Source organism: Pongo abelii, chromosome 3, assembly GCF_028885655.2.
Source record: "Pongo abelii isolate AG06213 chromosome 3, NHGRI_mPonAbe1-v2.0_pri, whole genome shotgun sequence".
Lineage (NCBI taxonomy): Eukaryota > Metazoa > Chordata > Mammalia > Primates > Hominidae > Pongo > Pongo abelii.
This window is the reverse complement of record NC_071988.2, coordinates 158,804,628-158,826,051: the sequence shown is the minus strand read 5'-3', so window position 1 is coordinate 158,826,051 and position 21,424 is coordinate 158,804,628. Positions and strand designations below refer to the sequence as shown.

The 21,424-nt window shown below is 35.3% G+C and overlaps 1 long non-coding RNA gene across 1 annotated transcript in view; it reads left to right on the top strand.

The window, feature by feature from the left end:
- LOC129059085 (uncharacterized) overlaps positions 1-21,424 on the top strand; it is a 112,191-nt gene that overhangs the window by 59,780 nt on the left and 30,987 nt on the right. The window contains exon 3 of the long non-coding RNA XR_008524775.1: positions 15,895-16,021. This is a non-coding gene — a long non-coding RNA (uncharacterized LOC129059085). The remainder of the gene's footprint in view (positions 1-15,894; positions 16,022-21,424) is intronic.

The following is a 21,424-nucleotide window of genomic DNA, read 5'->3' as shown; positions in this document are numbered from 1 at the left end:
GCTGAACACATCTTGGCAGCAAACTATGTAATTTATTTAAACCTTAAAGTTTTTTCTGAGTAACAGTTCTCATCAGTGATTTCATGCTATTGCTAGAGATGTCTGCTGCAGGGCCATTGTCACCATGCCTTACAAAACAGGAAATAGAAAATATCATGCATTTTGTCTATTTATCTAATTCTTTTCTTATGCCTAATTTTGTTTCTCTTCATAGATTGTTTAGTAATTATATGTTTGTAAATCCCTAGCCATCTGTCCTCTCGTCACTTTTGCTTCTATATTTTTCTCTTAAAAATCTGAGAGAAATATTGAAGTATTTTCTCTTCAAATATTTGATTTTTAATTGTATTTGATTTTCAAATACTTGCTCAAGTTTCACATTTGAATTATCTTTACAATATCATTTAAAATGTGCTTTAAGTATTTTCTTCTTTTTTCCTGTTTTTGACAACTCAAACAATATTTTTGGAAATTTGTAATTTAGGTCAGTTAAATTAAAAATTCAAGAAGTTATATTCTGCAAAAGTATTGCAAATGTACCCAATATTTCCTTACAAAGAACTTAAGGTTTTTGATACATATAATACAATTTATCTTGCAAAAATTGGGCCAATTTAAAACATACTTTACATAAATTGAAACTGATATTATAATTTCTGTGTCTGCAAATTTTAGAGTAAAACCAAAATGATATCTTGTTTAATTTGCATTCCTTCTATACTACTTTTTTTGGATAGTTTCCTTTATTTGTTCTCTAGTTTTAATTTTTTTTTCATAGATTTTGTTTTGAGGATTTTTAAATTTTATGTCATTTTTTGTTGGTTGGTTGGTTTTTTTTTTTTATGTACAGTATAGCCAAGAACATCTGCAGTCTTCAGAAGGCAAAAGCAGGTCCAGAGAATTCCACTGAACAATTAAGAATTATGCCTAAACCAAGACTAATTCTGAGTTCATTTTTACTCCATATATGCCTTAACTTATTAAGAATTCTCTATTTAAATTAATATGTATCTGATCAAAGGTTATAATTTTGCTTGGCAATTTTGGCAATTTCAGGGTATCCACGTTTAGCCACATATTCACATTTCTGCAGTTTCCTACACTTGACTTGATAAAATCTAATATATTCTGTTCATTTTGTATACTTAAAGAGAACAAAATCTAAAGGATGTACAGTGGGTTATATCAATCTTCACTCCTTTTGTTATTAACATACCAGTTCATCATGGTCTCTGTTGCATAAAACATTAGAAAGCAGCAGATCCAGGATCCTGTGCAGCCCAGCCAAATCCATGTAGAAATGACAGAATTTCTGCCTTCAATCACAGGCTCACCTGAAGCTCTGTGTTTTGAGGGAGCAGACTTCCTCACAGGTTACCAGAAAGGCCAGGTAACACAACTCAATAAACTCAGGGACTTAGTGCTCACTCTGTGGAACAAAATTGACCACTGAGAATAAGGAGAGAAGAGTTAAATTCTGCTCACTTACTATAAAGACTGTTCAGAGTTGCAGGGATCACTCCCAAACTGGCCACACAGTCTCAGAGAGCTGTATACAACTCAGGAATGCACTCCTTTAAATATCCTAACCATTCTTTCCTAACTTAGTGTCTGCTTCTCTCCATACCTTCTCCTGCTTTGAGTCCACACTCCCCACAGTTGTGATGTTCAAAAGTCTATTTTTAAGTTATCTCAGGCAATGACGTTTGGTTCCTTCATAATTACTCCTTTATATATCCCTCAATTCTTCTTTCTTCTTTAACATCCTCACCCTCTCTTGACAAAACCACAACCCTGGTTTGATTCGACACTGCCTACTCCAAATTTGCACCTATGTCCTTACATATAGGTGGAAAAATGCATAAAGCAAACTTAATGCATTTGTATTAATGCATTTGTATTAACTTAATGCATTTGTATTAACTTAAATTTGTATTTCATATTTAATTTTAAATATATGTCCATGAACCTCATTAAGGATTACAAATCCCATCTTTGCATCTATCACTGATCATTCTGATGCTTCTATCTAAATTCGGTTCCTCCACATACATGCTTGCTAAGTTCCATCTTTATTCATTTACTTAAAGACACTGCTTCAGCAAACCTCTCTTTATTTCCTAACTCATTACTTTTTTCTGTAATTTTGTTGAATGTTTCCCATCAGTATGCAAACATGTTTTTATTGCCTGTGTTAAAAACAATACACGTGAAAGACACTTCTTTGACCCCTTTTACTCTGTATTTATATTCTTCTTTCCTTTTCATTGTAAAATTCTCAAGAGAGTTATTTTTAATTCCTATTCTAATCCCTCTTCAGTACATTCCAATCAGGGTTTACTAGATTAGCAATGACCTTAAAGTTGCTAAATCCAGCAAGTAATTATATGTCATCATTTTTTTTTTTTTACTTAATTCACAGCAGTGACTTATTTTCTCATCTTCGATGTGTATGTGTATGTGTATATGTACACATATATATTTAACTTGTATTCTAGGACATCAAACTCTGTTTTCATTCCTTCTCAGTAATTGCTCCAGTTTAGTCTCTTTTGATTATATTTTCTTTTCACTCTGACTAATGTTACAAAGCGTAAGTTAACGTAACAATGCAAAACTTAGTCCTTGACTCGCATTGGACTACACTAATTTTTTTGTTGTTGTTATTTTACCCAGATTCAATGATTGCATTACATTCTGTATGGTGATGAATCAGCAATAGATAACTCCAGCCAATTACTCTCCATCTCAAACTCCTATTTGTTTATATAACTTTCTTATTGCCACGTCCTATTGGTCGTGTGATAGACATTTGTAGCACAACACAATGAAAACTAAATTCTTGTTCATTCTGAAACCAGCTTCATCCACATTACTCTTTATAACCATGGATGACAGTTCAATCATTTCAGTGGACTAGTGCAAAAAGCTCATAGAAATTATTTCTTTCTCTTTCTTTCACACTCCATAAGAAGTGAGAATGCAGTCAATGCTTGTTATTCAGGATAATGTGTTCTACGAAGTTAACAAAAACACTGAGTTAGGAAATACTCAACCATTGCTCCTACACATGGAGAAGAGAGTTTCTGCAAGCCTTCGCTTACAGATTTTTGTTTACTGATCAATACATAACTTTGTTTTATGGGGGTTTCTGTTTAAAGGTACTTTATTTAATATGCACTGCTGATTTATTAACATTGAACTTCCAGCCAATATAACTGTGAGTCATGGCTGAGCAAAGTTTATGTAACAGAGGTGTTTTCTCCATAAGGCACATCACAGCCTTCTTGCACCTGTGAGCACTAGACAGCACTTCTGCACTATGCTTGGGGCCATTTTAAACAGCAAGATCACAAACCAAAAGCATGAAAGGCAAAACCATGATACTAAATAAACCATGAAAAGATTTGTTTATAGTGGAATCACTGAAACAAGAAAGCAGCATCACTTTATTTGACCTCAACTTAGTAATATGGATGTTGGACAACTCAAATTATTCCTGGCTCTGTGCATGTACATAAATGTGCATGAAAGCAGCACAAGTATTGCTATTGGGGATACAAATAATTTAGTAAGTAGGCAAATTCATAAATATTAAATCTTTGAATAATTTGGATTGACCACATTTTGAAATGTTACTTACCAAATATCACTAGAATGTTAATGTTCATTACCCTCTGGTTCAAATTATAATCATCTCTCACTTGGATTCTTCAAATAGCCTGTTTTATGTTGCTCCTTGCCTTCAATACCTGCTTTTTTACTGTCCTTCTTCAATGCACTCCAGATGTGATGTATCTCTTAGAAAATGGGAGGGGGAGGAGGAAGAAAACAATACTGCAAATTATTATGACAGGGTACCTTAGATTATAATAGTTACTCCAATTTTTACTCCAGTTTTACTTGGGGGAAAATGTGTCTCTTAGAAGTGATGAAATATAATACTTCTTGTTTATTTTATATGCTTAAGTTCAACAAAATCTAAAGGATATGCAACGGGTTATAAGAATATCCAGTTTCTTTATTGAGATATCAGTGTAATCGCCTTTGACTATTAAGACTAAAGAAACCATGGCTATTATCCCATAGCATTTTTGTATGATGTCTCCATCTTGTTTCACAGATCTAAATATCAAGTCCCTACCTTTGCTTATGCTTGCACTGGAGTATTGAATTTAGGTATTTTTCAATTGTTTCTACGGAAATACTTATTTCCTCACCAATAGGCTTTGAAACAATGCTGTTTGTGGTTGTGTCTTGCTCCAGTTTTTTATCTCTCTGGCTTGAGGATTCTTTGACTTTTTTGTCTTTGTTCTCCTTACAGAAAGAACTATAGGCATACAGAACACATATTTTAATGGTGGAGAAAAATAAGTTTCTGCTGAAATAGGATATAATATTGTGTATCACAAAAATAAAAAATTTTCAATATTTCTGGCTGCAGTAGCTCCTGGGCAACATGGTGTTGAAACTTTTTGGCCAAATATTACACTCACTGTATCAATAGGCCTCACTACTAAGACTGAGTTACGACAAAACTTCTGCATATAATTCCCATGTAATCATTTAGTGAAACTATTTAGATTTCATTTTCAGTGATAGTTTAAGTCAAATATAATTCTAAATTGCATCTGATAATCTCTATGAGATTTTACTATAATTAACTCTGAATTGCCATTTTAATGAAGGCAAATTAATCTTTAGAAGTTGACATGTCCAACCCCAATAAATGGGTTTAAACTGAATGCAAAGAGGCAGAGGAAATATTGTGATAGCAATAAATTGATAAAAATACAACTCCCAGTCAATTAAAGTCAAAAAGTAACCTAATCAAATCCACATAGAGGTTAAAAGGTTCTCATTTAAAGATTACCACTTTCAGATGAAAAATGCTGATTTTATGTGACAGAAGTTGAATCTAACCCACCTGAACTTGCTGTTCTCTTTTGTCTTGCTTGTTCCCTCTCCCCTCTCTCCTTCCTGCTTTCTTTCCTTCTCCTTTTAAAACTAAAAACAAACATTTATTTATAGTGATAAAACACACATGCTTTAGAGCCAGAGAGCTTTGGTTTCATGCTAGTAAAAACACTTATCATTTATTCTTGAACACATTCATTTTCTCATACCTCAGTTTCCTAATATGCTATTTAATGGTAATGAATAATGCCTTTCTCAAGAGTTTGTCAGGATTTTCAGCATGAACTGAAAGAAGAGCAGAGCACAATGCTTGGCATATAGTAACTGCTTAGCTAATGGTAACAAAGACATTTTACAACAAGTAGAAAGTACATGGTTATCTGTATACATTTTATTATTTCCATGTTGATTGTTATTTAAAATGATGTAACAGCTTTATACATCACATATCATTTTGCTTTAATTTACTGAAATCTAATGATTTTTAAATAGTTTTGCATATTAATTTAAAGATCCTTTACAACAAAGTGATGCCAAAATAGATGAAAAGCAAAAGAAATACAATATTTATATTTTCGCTGAACCATTACATATGATATTAATAAGTATTGATCACTTATAATATGACAGAAACTATGCTTAGTGTTTTACATGAATTTTCTTATCAAATTCTCACAATAACACTATAAGGTCAATAATAAACACTACTTGAAAATATGTAAGTATTTGGCAAACATTTTTTTCTGTTAAATAATTCAAGATGGATTAAAGACTTAAATGTTAGACCTAAAACCATAAAAACCCTAGAAGAAAACCTGGGCAATACCATTCAGGACATAGGCACGGGCAAGGACTTCATGTCTAAAACACCAAAAGCAATGGCAACAAAAGCCAAAATTGACAAATGGGATCTAATTAAACTAAAGAGCTTCTGCACAGCAAAACAAACTACCATCAGAGTGAACAGGCAGCCTACAGAATGGGAGAAAATTTTTGCAGTCTACTCATCTGACAAAGGGCTAATATCCAGAATCTACAATGAACTCAAACAAATTTACAAGAAAAAAACAAACAACCTCATTAGAAAGTGGGCAAAGGATATGAACAGACACTTCTCAAAAGAAGACATTTATGCCACCAACAGACACATGAATAAATGCTCATCACCACTGGCCATCAGAGAAATGCAAATAAAAACCACAATGAGATACCATCTCACACCAGTTAGAATGGCGATCATTAAAAAGTCAGGAAACAACAGGTGCTGCAGAGGATGTGGAGAAACAGGAACACTTTTACACTGTTGGTGGGACTGGAAACTAGTTCAACAATTGTGGAAGACAGTATGGCGATTCCTCAGGGATCTAGAACTAGAAATACCATTTGACCCAGCCATCCCATTACTGGGTATATACCCAAAGGATTATAAATCATGCTGCTCTAAAGACACATGCACACATATGTTTACTGCAGCACTATTCACAATAGCAAAGACTTAGAACCAACCCAAATGTCCATCAATGATAGACTGGATTAAGAAAATGTGGCCCTTATACACCATGGAATACTATGCAGCCATAAAAAACGATGAGTTCATGTCCTTTGTAGGGACATGGATGAAGCTGGAAATCATCATTCTCAGCAAACTATCACAAGGACAAAAAAACAAACACCGCATTTCTCACTCATAGGTGGGAATTGAACAATGAGAACACATGGACACAGGAAGGGGAACATCACACTTCGGGGCCTGTCGTGGGGTGAGGGGAGGGGGGAGGGAGAGCATTAGGAGATATACCTAATGTAAATGACGAGTTAATGGGTGCAGCACACCAACATGGTGCATGTATACATATGTAATAAACCTGCACATTGTGCACATGTACCCTAGAACTTAAAGTATAATAAAAATAAATAAATAAATAAATAAATAATTTCAGGTACATTTTTATCTTTACATATGTACAAAGTATTAAAAATCACTCTCCACTTCAAATTTTTTCTCAGCATAGTTCATTGCATTGCATATGCATAAACCTAAAAACAAAATCCTCAAATTCACTTGACTTACAGGTTTTCTTCCAAAATACAATTTTGTACATTTTTCAGAAAAATGGCAAAATAGAAATTGTTAGTGGTGACCAAATAGCTGGACAATATTTATTGTGCCCTTACTATGTGTCAGGTAGGTTACCAGAAGTTTTGTCCACCATTTCTTATTCATTCTGGCCACAGTTCTATGAAATAAATATTATTGTTTTCATTTTATATATTAAGTAATAAATGAAGACCAGAGAATTTGAATAACAGTCTCAAAAGCTGCACATCTAGAAAACAGTTCCTTTATTTGATTTCAAAATCTGCGATCTTAAGCATAATATATTACCACTAGTCTCAGCTTGAGTGGCCCAAAAAGCAGAGCCTAAAATAAAAATCATGCATTATGTGCATATTACAAAGCATAAGAAAGCATTCTAGGTTGTGCATTATTGAAAAGCAGGCAGTTCCTGTGGCTTTTTTTTTTTTTTTTATAAACAGGGTCTAATTCTGTTGCCCAGGCTGGAGTGCAGTGGCATGATCACAGCTCACTGCAACCTCAAACTCCTAGGCTCAAGTGATTCAGTTCAGCCTCCTGAGTTTCTGGGACTACAGGCACGTGCCACCAAGCTGGCTAATTTTTTTTTTTTTTTTTTTTTTTTTGTATTTTTTGGAGAGACAGGGACTCTCCATATTGCCCAGGCTGGTCTCCAACTCCTGAGCTCAAGGGATCTGCCTGCCTCCACCTCTCAAAATGCTGGCATTACAGGCATAAGCCACTGCACCCAGCATTCTCTGGCATCTAATACATCAGAGGCAATAAAGAAGCCCTAAGGTGGAGTAATAAGTCAAGAGTTATAGACATGAAATACAGAGCTTTTGCTATTGACTGAATAGTTGTGTCTCCCCAACTCGTATCAAAATTTATATGTTGAAATCCTAAGCCCCCAGGGGATGGTATCTGGAGGTGGGACTTTGGGGGTAATTAGATCTTAGGGGCTGAGCCCTCATGAATAGTATTAGTAACTACAAAAGGAACACAAGAGAGATCTTTTACCCTTGCCCATATGAGAAAGAAGCAAGAAGACAGCCCATTATCAGTAATTGGGTCCTCATCAGACATCAAATCTGATGGCAACTTGATCTTGGACTTCCCAGTCTCCAGAACTATTAGAAATAAATTTCTTCTGTTTATAAGCCACTCAGTCTACATTATTAAGGCAGCTATTGTCAATAAAACCTGTCAGTCCACACAGGGCTGCTGCTATGGTGGCTACAGTGAAGGGAGTATTCAATAGCTCAGATGATGTGTATGAGGTGTCTAATAGACCCACCTCATATGTCATTGATGGAGCTAATCGTCTAAGAGTTTCAAATTTTATTTTGGGGAAAACCTAATTATCTGACATATAGGTTAAATGGTGATCCATATAAATTGTGAGTGAAACCCACAGATATTTACAGCAAGAGAACAAAATAATGTTTCAAACATTCATAATTGGTAATGAAGAAGTGCTTTCCATAACACAAGTATTCCTCACAGAGCAAAAAAAAATTATCCAAATATTCTTTTGAAAATGATAGTGTTTGGAAAAAAGTATCAACACTAAATTACCAAATATTTACATTTCGCCACCTTCCCTGTGGTTTGGCTGTGTCACCACCCAAATCTCATCTTGAATTGTAATCCCCATAATCCACGTGTCATGAGAGGGACCCAGTGGGAGGTAACTGAATCTTAAGGGTGGTTTCCCCCAAGCTGTTCTCCTGATAGTGAGCTCTCACAAGATCTGATGGTTTTAATAGTGTCTTGGCATTTCCCATGCTGGCACTCATTCTGTATTCTGCCACTCTGTGAAGAGGTGCCTTCCACCATGATTAAGTTTCCTGAGGCTTTCCCAGCTACGTGGAACTGCGAGTTAATTAAACCTCTTGTTTTATAAATTACCCAGTCTCAGGTATTTCTTCATGGCAGCATGAGAACAAACTAATATAGTAAATTGTTACTGCAGAGAGTGGGGTGCTGATATAAAGATACCAAAAAATGTGGAAGTGACTTTGGAACTGGGTAACAGGCAGAGATTCAAACAGTTTGGAGGGTTCAGAAGAAGACAAGAAGATGTGGGAAAGTTTGGAACTTTCCAGAAACTTGTTGAATGACTATGACCAAAATGATGATAGTGATATAGAAAATAAAGTGCAAGCTGAGGTGGTCTCAGATGGAGATGAGGAATTTTTTGGGAACTGGAATAAAGATGATCCTTGTTATGCTTTAGCAAAAAGACTGGCAGCATTTTGCCCTTGCCCTAGAGATCTATGGAAGTTTGAATTTGACAGGGATGATTTAGGGTATCTGGCAGAAAAACTTTCTAAGCTGTGAAGCTTTCAAGAGCCAGCAGAGCATAAACTTTTGGAAAATTTGTGACCTGCTGATGCTATAGGAAAAAAAAAAACAAAAACAAAACAAAACAAAAACACCTTTTCTGGGGAGAAATTCAAGACTACTGAAGAAATTTGCATAACTAAGGATTAAGAAGTTACTCACCAGGACAATGGGGAAAATATCTCTAGGGCATGTCAGAGACCTTCATGGCAGCCCCTGCTATCACAGACCTGAAGGCCTAGGAGGGAAAAATGGTTTTGTGGGCAGACCCTGGGCCCCCCTGCTCTGTTTAGCCCCAGAACATGGTGCTCTGTGTTCCAGTTGCTTCAGTTCCATTTGTGGCTAAAAGGGGCCAAGGTACAGCTTGGGCCATTGCTTCAAAGGGTGCAAGCCTCAAGCCTTGGCAGCTTACACATGGTATTTGTCCTGTGAGTGAACAGAAGTCAAGAATGGAGGTTTAGGAACCTCCAACTTGATTTCAGAGAATGTATAGAAATGCCTGGATGTCCAGGCAGAAATTTACTGCAGGGGCAGAGCCTTCATGAAGAACCTCTGCTATGGCAGTAAAGAAGAGAAATCTGGGTTTGGAGCCCCCACACAGAGTCCCCACTGGAACACTTCCTAGTGCAGCTGTAAGAAGAGGGCCACCATCCTCCAGACCCCAGAATGGTAGATCCACTGGCAGCTTGCAGTGTGCCCTGGAAAAGCAGCAAGCACTCAATGCCAGCCAGTGAAAACAGCTGGGAGGAGGCTGTACCCTTCCTGCAAAGCCACAGGGCAGAGCAGCCCAAGGCTGTGGGAGTCCCTTCTTGCATCAGCATGACCTGAATGTGAGAAATGGAGTCAAAGGAGATCATTCCAAGTTTTAAGATTTAATGACTGCTGTATTGGATTCTGGACTTGCATGGGGCCTGTAGCCCCCTTTTTTGGCCAATTTCTTCTATCTGGAATGGGTGTATTGACCAAATGCTTGCATCCCCAGTTTATCTAGAAAGTAACTAACTTGCTTTCCATTTTACAGTCTGATAGGCTGAAGGAATTTGCCTTGTCTCAGATGAGGCTTTGGACTTGGACTTTTGGGTTAATGCTGGAATGAGTTAAGACTTTGGAGGACTGTTGGGAAGGTATTATTGTGTTTTGAAAATGTGAGGAGATGAGATTTGGGAGGGGCCATGGAGAGAATGATATGGTTTGGCTATGTCCCCAAGCAAATCTCATCTTGAATTATCCCCACGTGTTATGGGAGGGATCCAGTGGGAGGTAATTGAATCATGGGGATAGTGTCCTCCATGCTGTTCTTGTAATAGTGAGTCAGCTCTCTCAAGATCGAATGGTTTTATAAGTGTCTGGCATTTCTCCTGCTGGCACTCATTATCTCTCCTGCCACCCTGTGAAGAGGTGCTTTCCACCACAATTATCAGTTTCCTGAGGCCTCCCAAACCATGCAGGACTGTAGGTCAATTAAACCGTGCAGAACTGTGAGTCAATAAAGCCTGTTTCCTTTATAAATTACCCAGTCTCAGGTATTTCTTCATAGCCACATGAGAACAAACTAATACACTCTGTGATCTTTGAAAAATGGGCAGCTCAATTGCTTCCTAAGCCAGTGTCAACAGGAGCTACATTATTCAATTCACTTTTTTTGTATGTTGGTAATCAAGCAAAACCAAAAATCTAGAAAAGGTGAGCAGTATGGGATGAAGCTATTTGGCTCTTGCTCTTCTTCTTTCTTCTTTCTTCTTCTTTCTACTTCTTCTTCTTCTTCCTCTTCTTCTCCTTCTTATTCTTCTTTTCTTCTTCTTCTTCTTTCCCCTCCTTCTTTTTCCCCCTTCTTCTTCCTTCTTCTTCCTCCTTCTTCTTCCTCCTTCTTCTTCCTTTTCTTCCTCTCTTCTTCTCCACATATTGGGTAGAAGGGAGAGCACTGGAATCAAGCACAGTTTAAAAAGTAAGCTCAAGATATATCTTATTGTTTATTTTTTCCAATTAATAATATAATTAAAAAATATTAATTATAGGTGAACCTAGGAAAGATAAATATATCATGAGTTATAACTTGATGTTTAGCCACTGGAGAATTTGCAACATTTGTTGTTACAGTATGATGCACATCTATTAGATTTATTACATGAAGATATTACATATTTATTATTTTATATGATACTTTAGTCATCAGATATTTTATTAGGTAATTGCACACAAATGATTGGTCTTATGTGAACAAGAGTTTGCTTTCCAAATTATCAACATCAGAATTTTAGTCCTATACTAAATGGTGCTAAAATTATTTTGTAATGTATTAGATATGTCATGTTTTATTTTATTATTGTGATCCACAAGTGTTGCTTTGTATTTGCCCAAATTATACTTATGAAATTTGTGAGTAATATTAAAATGTAGTTGTGAAAACTACTAACTCCTACAATTCAAATTATTGAATAATACAGGTCAATTAACTAAATGGAAACATAAAGCAATTATATAAATTTAATAAGATGATCTAAAATGTTAGTAAAATAAGTGCCTTATAAATATTTTATCCACTAACAATTTTCATTGGTGATTATCCATTGCAAATGTGTTTTTCAGATTCGATTAAATTTTATTCAAAAATTTTGAAGAGTTCTTTATAATTTCTTTAATTATATTATTTACCCTATATAATGGCTATTAATATTTTAAAGCAGAGGATTCAAAAGGCTTAAGTAAAAAGCTTTTTACAAAATTATACTGTTAGTTAATAAATGGTGGGGGGCTAGGGTGTTTTGATTCCAAACACATCATCAACTTCACCACATCATAAGCTAAAATTAAACTGTACTTGTGTGGTGGCTTCCTGTAGAACAAATTGCTGTATTCTCCTTGAGATTGTATGTTTTTAGCAAGTGAAACAAACAAATCCAGAAAAACAACAATCAAAACAAAAGCCCAGTCTATACTAAGTCCTTACAAGATAATGGCATAAAACACACACGCACGCACAAGATAGAGAGAGAGAGAGAGAGAGAGAGAGAAACAACTTCAGCCGAAGTACACTAGAAATGTTGATATCATGCAGCTTAACAGGAGTGCAGCGTGTAAGAAGACCTCTCAAAAGTAAACCTACCAGAATTAGATGGATAACAGAAGGCAGGCTGGAGGGGACAGCATATAAGATTAGAAACAAGTAAAAAGTTTCTAGGCCAGAAGGAAAGAAGAAAGGAAGGTTAAAAAACAATGAAAAGAACTACTCCAACACATTCTAGGGGAATGGAAGAGGAGAGAGGATATGCAGACTCATTTCAGGTAAGAGAGCAGAGGAGTGGCCTATCAGATATGTACTTCACTTCAAATTGAGGAATGGAAAATGGACTGTTGATAGTACAGAGGAGAATAATGATGTAGCCCATGAATGTAGTAGGAGTAGTATAAAAGGGAGCTAGTGGGCTGGGCGCGGTGGCTCAAGCCTGTAATCCCAGCACTTTGGGAGGCCCAGGCAGGCGGATCTCCTGAGGTCAGGAGTTCAAGACCAGCCTGACCAACATGGAGAAACCCCGTCTCTACTAAAAATACAAAATTAGCTGGACATGTTGGTATATGCCTGTAATCCCAGCTACTTAGGAGGCTGAGATAGTAGAATCGCTTGAACCCAGAAGGTGGAGGTTGCGGTGAGCTGAGATCGCACCATTATACTCCAGCCTGGACAACAAGAGCAAAACTCTGTCTCAGTAAATACATAAATAAATAAGCTAGTAAGTATGCATCTAGGTCCAAGTTATACCTACCATTAGACTAATTATAATAAAAACCACACATATCTCACTGTTTTACATGTATTAGTTTAAAATATTTAATACTTGTAACAATGCCAGGGATTAGGTACTTTAATTAGGTACTTCCTTTTTTGGGAAAAATGAAGCACAAGGAGTTTAAATAATTTGTCCAGGTATGCACAATTAAAAAAGGATGAACAGAAATGCAAACTCAGGGGGCTGACTCCAGAGTCTATTTTCTTATATCCTACGCTGCTCTGCCAGATGGCTGGACGCTTGAGGGTAGCTGTATCACACTTAGCAAATTACATGGCTTCTTTATACAGCAGTTGCTTCAAAAGTAAAGATGGGTGTGATAAACATTTTGTATTTAACCTTTCCATCTTTTTAATGGGGGTTAATACATTGTAGTCAAGATTAGATCTTACTGATAAAGGCACAGTTTATGAAAGTACCTCTCTTACTTAGTCTTAAAAATATCTCACAGCACCAACTGCTGCAGATTTATCACACTCAAGCCCTACTTATTGTAGGAGGCTCTTCTTTCCTTTTCTGGTACCAAATATCACTCTTATCTAAGGATTTCTTAGTAACACTTGTCTGAAACTCAATAGAAGATCTTTTTGTTATTGAGGCCCAGAAGTTGATATTCAGTATTTGGGGAGAAATTTTAAGCAATTTATTTTATTAATAGTAAAATTTGATTGTATACTAGAGAAATAATTGGAGTGTCATCATCAACTGATTGGTCACTTGAGGAAATTCCTTCTGTTGATGATATGCTAGTAGATGTTGATAAATACTGCTGGCAACTATTATCCTGGAAGTAGCTGTGATTATCATCCATATATCTATCAATGGCAGGCGCAGTGAGAAAATGAATAAAGAGGGTAAGCTCAGCCCACATTTCCTGCCAAATTTTATAATACACAGACACACACAGAATTTTAAATTGAAAATAAGTAATTTATAGTCCTAGGTAACAAGAAACAGTGCACTCAATTTTTTATAATTTCTCTAAGTAGAACTCCAACAAACTTGGCTTGTTGAACAGAAGTTTTTGTAGTGTATTTTTCTGAAGAAACTTGAAAGTCAGAGTCTATAGATGCAGAGTGTGGAGTCTGGTCTTGTGTTAGTCGCCAGAGGGTACTAATAAAAATGTCATTCAGAGTAACAGGACAGAAAGTCTTTCCCATCTCTTATCCGCACAGAGCGAGGGCAGTAACAGCTTCTTGTGCCCACAAGAATGTCTTGGAACTGTAGATATAGAGAGTGTTCCCTGTAGCTGCTAGCTTCTTGCCAGCATTCAGAGACATCTTAAGCTAATTCCATCCAAGCAAACTTCACACAACATGTCTGCTATGCTTACTGCACAAATGATGAATTTTAGGAAAAGTATTTTTTAGAACAAATTGATAAAAATTAGATAAGCTATGTAATGTAAAGGATTTTTTTATGTTAGTGCACTGTTAATGAAAACATTGGTTTATTACACTTTTTCCCGTCATGAAGTTATATACCATAAATAACAGACTCATTGCAATGAAGAATTTTTCAAACATTCTATAGAGAATATTTTCCAGTAATCACACTCATTAGATATCTGATTAAAAGTAGCAAAGTATAATCAGCCAGAATCTTGAATCAATTACACATGGCAGCTTTGCTATTCTCCCAGTGCATGCATAAAACTGCCATTTAACATTACTAACATTTGAAGTCTTTGGAAAAAAGCGGCTATTTGAAATGTTAAAAAAAAAAAAAAATGCCTTCAGGCTGGGCATGGCGGCTTATTCCTGTAATCCCAGCACTTTGGGAGGTTGAGGGGGCGAACACTTGAACTCAGGAGTTCAAGACCAGACTGGACAAAATAGTGAAAACCTGTATCTACTAAAAATACAAAAAATTAGCTGGGCATGGTAGCAAGCGCCTGTATTCCCAGCTACTCTGGAGGCTGAGACAGGTGCATTGCTTGAACTCAGGAGGCTGAGCCTGCAGCGAGTCATGATGGCACCACTGCACTCCATCCTGGGTGATATATTGAGACCCTGTCTCTGAAAAAAAAAAAACATAGCCTTCTGTATTCTTTCTAGTCATTTCTGTACAATTAAATTTATGTAACTTAATCATGTGCAAATTTTCTTACAATTTAATAAAATAAATATTAATATTAATAAGTATAATTCTAGGAGGCATAGCCAATAAAATACATCAAAATACTTTGTTCTGTCCTTTGCAATATATTTCTTGTTTACAATGAATCTGGCTGGGTACAGTGGCTCACACCTATAATCCCAGTACTTTGTGATGCTAAGACAGGTATATTTCTTGAGGCCAGAAGTTCAAGGTTACAGTGAGCTATGATTGTGCCACTGCACTCCAGCCTTGGTGACTGAGCAAGACCACCTCCAAAAAAAAAAAAAAAAGATAAAAATTTATCATAGCATGTGGCTAAATAAGATTTATAAATTTAAAATAACTCACAGCTTGAGAACTTTCTTCTTCAACCACAAGAGTCTCGATAAAATTTAACATTATGGAAACATTACTGATAAATTATTTTAAAGTTTTATTATTACTTTAAGTACCAAGGACTTAGAAGTGATCATTTGAGAAATCAGAATCACTTATATGTATTTTTTAATTCTACAAAGACAAATGTGTGAAATGTTAGCTTGCTGCATTTTTTGCCTGAAACTAAATGTGCTAAATTATGACAGTTTTTTTCCTTTTATTCCTAGATTCAAATTAAATTTAATTGAATACAACAAATATTTATTTAATATGTAATCATTTTTATTATCTAAGGTATTTCAAGGAGGAGTGCGTAAAGCCCTTGAGAGATGAACACCCACGAGTCAAACATTACCAGATTGTAGTCAAGAAAGTATTGTCAATCCCTGATTGAAGTGTAGATGCAGTTGTGTACAGACAGGTATGTACACGCAACACAGATACACACACAGACACACACATACAGAGGCAGCAACAGTGATTAATATTTTCAAGTATTCAATTCCAAAAATAATCTTATGTCATATATTCTATACTTTTTTTCAGCCAAGCTATTGCCAAGACCATAAATTAGATGTACATTATTTACACATCTTTTAATCTTTTTTCTCCTTAAATCTTCTGGAGCATATTATAGTGTAAATAAATTAATAAAAGCATGATGCATAAATAATATGATTTCTTATGAGATTTATTTAACTCAGGATTCAGAGGTTTAAGAGTGTCAAATATTTCCATCCACCATTGCATGCCTTAACAGTAGCTCCAATGGAAGCCACCTCAGAAGAGAGTCTGCTTTTTTAAAAACTAATTCATAATATAATGCCAGTTTTACGTTTTAAAAAATGCTATTTGTGAAGAATAAATGTTTACAGTTTGAAATCAAAACTTATAAACTGTGAATATCTATCTAATTTTCCTAGTGATAAATGGAGTTTTTTTCTCTTATTTCATAAGTGTTATAGGGACAGAAATAATTTTTAATTACTAACACTGAATAAATGATAAATCTACTCATTTTTTTTCCCCAAAAAGAATGCGCAGAAGGTCTTTTGGCAAATACTTTATTTTTATTTATTTATTTATTGAAACAAAGTCTCACTCTGTCACCCACACTGGACTACAATGATGCTAAAATCCTCCCACTGTAGCCTCCTGAGTAGCTGGGACCACAGGTGCCACCACGATGACTGGCTGCTTTGAGTGTTTTTGTAGTGATCGCATTTTACCATGTTATTCAGGCTGGTCTCAAATTCCTGGGCTCAAATGATTTGCCAGCTGAATTAGATTTAGAGGCAAGCTTTTGCCTCTGATTGAATGTGCAAATTTCATTTCACAATGGAAATTTCTGAAGTTTGTCCCAACTTCAGAACTTTGGACACCCATTATAAAAAGTTCATGAAAGGTTAGGGAGTCATATCATTTATTTTGGTGAGATGCTTTGTGTCAGGAACAGCTTAGCAGAGGGATTTTATTTTTTATGTTGAGAGAAAGTCATTAAATTTAAAAACCCAGAGGTTTGTGGAAACACAACAAGATGACAAAAGTGATATTGTAGCTAACGGTTTCTGTCAACTGTGAAATTAGTCATAAACACCAATATAATTCCATGAAATCTAACGCATATAGAGGATCCAAAGCCTGGTTTTTACTGGTAGAAGAACACTTTAAATTTCTTATAAAAAACATATATATATGATTTTTAGTAATTTCAAGCACATATGAAAATCGGAACATGAAATTAACTCATATTTCAAATATGTAGTTACACAAACAGCTCAAGAAAGACCCGCCTCCATAATTCAATCACCTCTCACCAAGTTCCTCCCATGACACGTGGGAGTTAAATTCAAGATAAGATTTGGGTGGGGACACAGCCAAACCCTATCAATATGCATGTTTTCAACCTATTCACTTCTGAGAAATCTAGATGCATTTTACAATCAGTTGAATTTTACAATCACTGCCAGCTGGTTGAAGTCATGACATAGACGTGTGAAAAAATCTCCCTTAGAATCTTCTGGAAAAACCAGGAAACTGTCAGCATCAGTGGTGCTTAAATTTCATGTGAGAAAGCTTAGTGAGTGACTAAATCAAGGGTGATTTTTTTCCCCTTTTAATCTTTTACTCAGGTTTTAAAAATTGTGTGATTTTTGTAAAGACAAAATTTATTAACAAACGCCGTAAAAGAGAGCATACGAGGAAATGAAATGAAGGAGGGACATGTGTTCTTAATATAGACCTATAAAGTCCTGCTGAAAGATTAGAAATAATGTCACTTTAACTGTATTGAAAACAAAGATTGGCACAGAAACAGGATAGCAAAGAAAATTAAAAAGTAGAGAAGAGAAATTGTACTGAAATATTACTTTCTTTATTGCTTTTGAGAAAGTTGTTAGCTTAGCAAAATTTAAAGTAACTAAGCCAATTAACTTGATGTCAGGTTTAGGTCCTACGTAACACATACAACCTTGGCCAAACCACTGCTCTCACTTACATTTAATTATTTCCATTTTTTTAATTGGGAAATATCCCAGCAAGTTTGGGAAAGATTGTTAATTATGTAAATATTGGGAAATGTTATAAAACACCTATTTGAATATGACTACTGAGTCATACAGATTCTGAAAAGTTTTAGTGCCAAGATATTTTCATCTTGAGAAATGCCAGTCTTATTTACAGATTTTGAGGGATAGCATTGGTACCAAAATTACCCATAGTAAATGTACAATTAAGTGAATTTTACTAGATGTATACAATTGTGAAAATCTGCACAATTCAGTTTTAGAACATTCGTGTCACTCCAAAAATTTCCAACTTGTTCCTTTGCAGTCAAACCCCCTTCTCACCCTAAGCATTGATCTGCTTTCTGTCTCAATAAATGTGCCTTCTCTGGACATTTCATATACATAGAATCATGCGATATGTGACTTCTTTCACTAGACAATGTTTTTAGATTTATACACGATGCAGCATGTATTAGTAGTTTGTTAAATTTTATTGCATACTATTACAATTTGTCCCTATACGGCATATTTTTAATCATTCACCAGTTAATGGACTTTTGTATTCTTTTTAGGTATTGGCTATTACGAACCATGCTGCTGTGAATGTTCACACATGTGTCTTTGCATGGACTTGCGTGTTCACTTATTTTGGTAGATTTCTATGAGTGGAATTGCTGTGCTGTATGATAAGTTTATGTCAAAATTTTCAAGTGCCCAACTGTTTTCCAAAGTAACTTTACCATTTTGTATTCCCACTAGCAATGCACGAGGGCTCCCATTTGTGTACATTTTCCCCAACACTTGGTATTTTCTGTCTCCTTCTTCCATAACCATTCTAGTGGGTGTGTAATGGTATCTTATTATGTTTTTCATGTGCATTTCTCTAATGATTAATGACATTGAACATCTTTAAACATGTGTCCTAAACTTTTATACATCTTCTGTAGTAAAATGTCTATTAAAATTGTTGATCATAATTTTTAGGAAGAATCTAAGAAATCCTTATCTAACCCAAGATCATGAGGCCCTTCTCCTAATTTTTTTATATAAATAGTTTTAGGTTTTTCATTTAGGTCTTGTGATTTGCTTTTATTTAATTTTTGTATATGGTGTGGAGAATTTTATTGCTATTATCATTATTATTGATTGCATGTGGGCACTTTGGTTGTAAAGCAATTGGCCATAAGCACATGGTTTATTTGAATTTGCCAAGATCACAATAGAAGACATAAGGTTTCCACAATTCTGTTTACTGAAAAGCTCACATTTGGCTGGGTGTGGTGGCTCACACCTGTAATCCCAGCACTTTGGGAGGCCAAGGCGGGAGGATCACGAGGTCAAGAGATCAAGACCTCCTGGCCAACATGGTGAAACCCCGTCTCTACTAAAAATACAAAAATTAGCCTGGCATGGTGGCACTCACCTGTAGTCCCAGCTACTCAGGAGGCTGAGGAAGGAGAATAGTTTGAACCCGGGAGGCAGAGATTGCAGTGAGCCGAGATCACACCACTGCACTCCAGCCTCGTGACAGAGCGAGACTCTATCTAAAAAAAAAAAGCTCACATTTTATTACTGGTAATGAATATTGCTATTTGTTTTTCTTGAAGCATCAATCTAATTAATTAATTTCTCAAAAATATCTGCCAAATACCAAAGTCTAAATAATTACATTATTTTTAAAACCCTTTTCCTATATAGCTTCCTTCCTTCTCTCTGGAGCAACTTCTATACCTAAAGTGCATCATTTTGTCTGTAAGTCAGTGTAACTAACATGTTCTGTTGACAATCTCCTTTCTTGATGAGTGTTCTGGAATATGTTTCCTGGAAGAAAACTGAGGCAATGGTAGAGATCAACTTGTTGGTTTTCTTTCTCTCTGGGACCAGAGTCTTAATCTGGCATTTGGGTAACGTCAGAAAATAGTTTTGTCTAGTCCTTTTGGTTGTTTTTTTTTGTTTGTTTATAGATATAGACTTTATGTGTTCTTTTTTTAGTCCATAGTCCATTGTAATTGGAAGCCAGCTACAGTTCTTCATCATATCATTTTAGTTGAGTCATTCTAGTAATTGAATAATTTTAATTATAGAGTAATATTTCTTACTTCAAAAAATAGTAATGATATATTATATGATTAATTTGAGATAAGAGCTCTTAAAACCAAGAAATTTGTCTTAGTATTTTAGCTGTTCCGATGTGAAAAAAAAATGGACAAATGGTATTACATCAAGTTACAAAGCTTTCTACAAAGCAAACGAAACAATCAACAAAGTGAAGAGACAAACCACAGAACAGGAGAAAATCTTTGCAATCTACCACTGACAACGGATTAATAACCAGATTGTATAAGGAGCACAAAAAACTCTATAGATAAAAATCTAATAATTCAATTTTTAAAATAGGCAAAAATTTTTGAATAGACTTTTCTCAAAAAAATAAAACCATACAAATGGCAAAGAAATATCTGAAAAAGTGTTCAACATCACTGATTATCAGAAAAATCCAACTAAAGCTACAATGAGACATCACCTCATCCCAGTTAAAATGACTTTTATCCAAAACACAGGCAATAACAAATGCTGGCAAGAATGTAAAGCAAAGGAAACCCTTGTACACTGTTGGTAGGAATGTAACTTATTATAACCACTACAGAAAACTATTTAGAAGTTCCTTAAATACTAAAAATAAAGCTACCATATGATCCAACAATTCCTCTGCTAGGTATATATCCGAAAGAAAGAAAAACACTGTATCAAATATCTGCACTCCCAAGTTGTTTCAGCACTGTACACAATAGATAAGATTTGGAAGCAATCTAAGTGTCCATCAGCAGATGAATGGATTAAAAAATGTGATGCTTACACAAAATGGAGTACTATTGAGCCAAAATAGTTAAAACTGCAGTTACATCAGCATGAATCAAAGTGGAGACACCAAGTGTACGTGTAGTCAATGCGTTCTTCACTGCCTTACACTTAGAATAAAATTAAAAATTCTAGTTCAATTCTAGTTCAAATAAATGCCCTAAATGATAAATTTAAAATTGTTATTTTTAAAGGTATCTACCACTGATTTATGCATGTTTAATATTCTGTGTGAAGAAATAGGGAGCACGCCTAAAGTACTTAATGCTGAGTACATATTATGGTGATTGTCCCAGAGAAAATAATTTGTGGACTACTTTTAGTGGCTTGGTGAGCCAGCCATTGTTTTTATGGAATGTAACATTTACTTGATAAGTGAAAGAAAAATAACATGATTATTTAGACTTTGATATTTGGCAGATAGTTTTGAGAACATGAACAAGTGAGAGACTGACTGC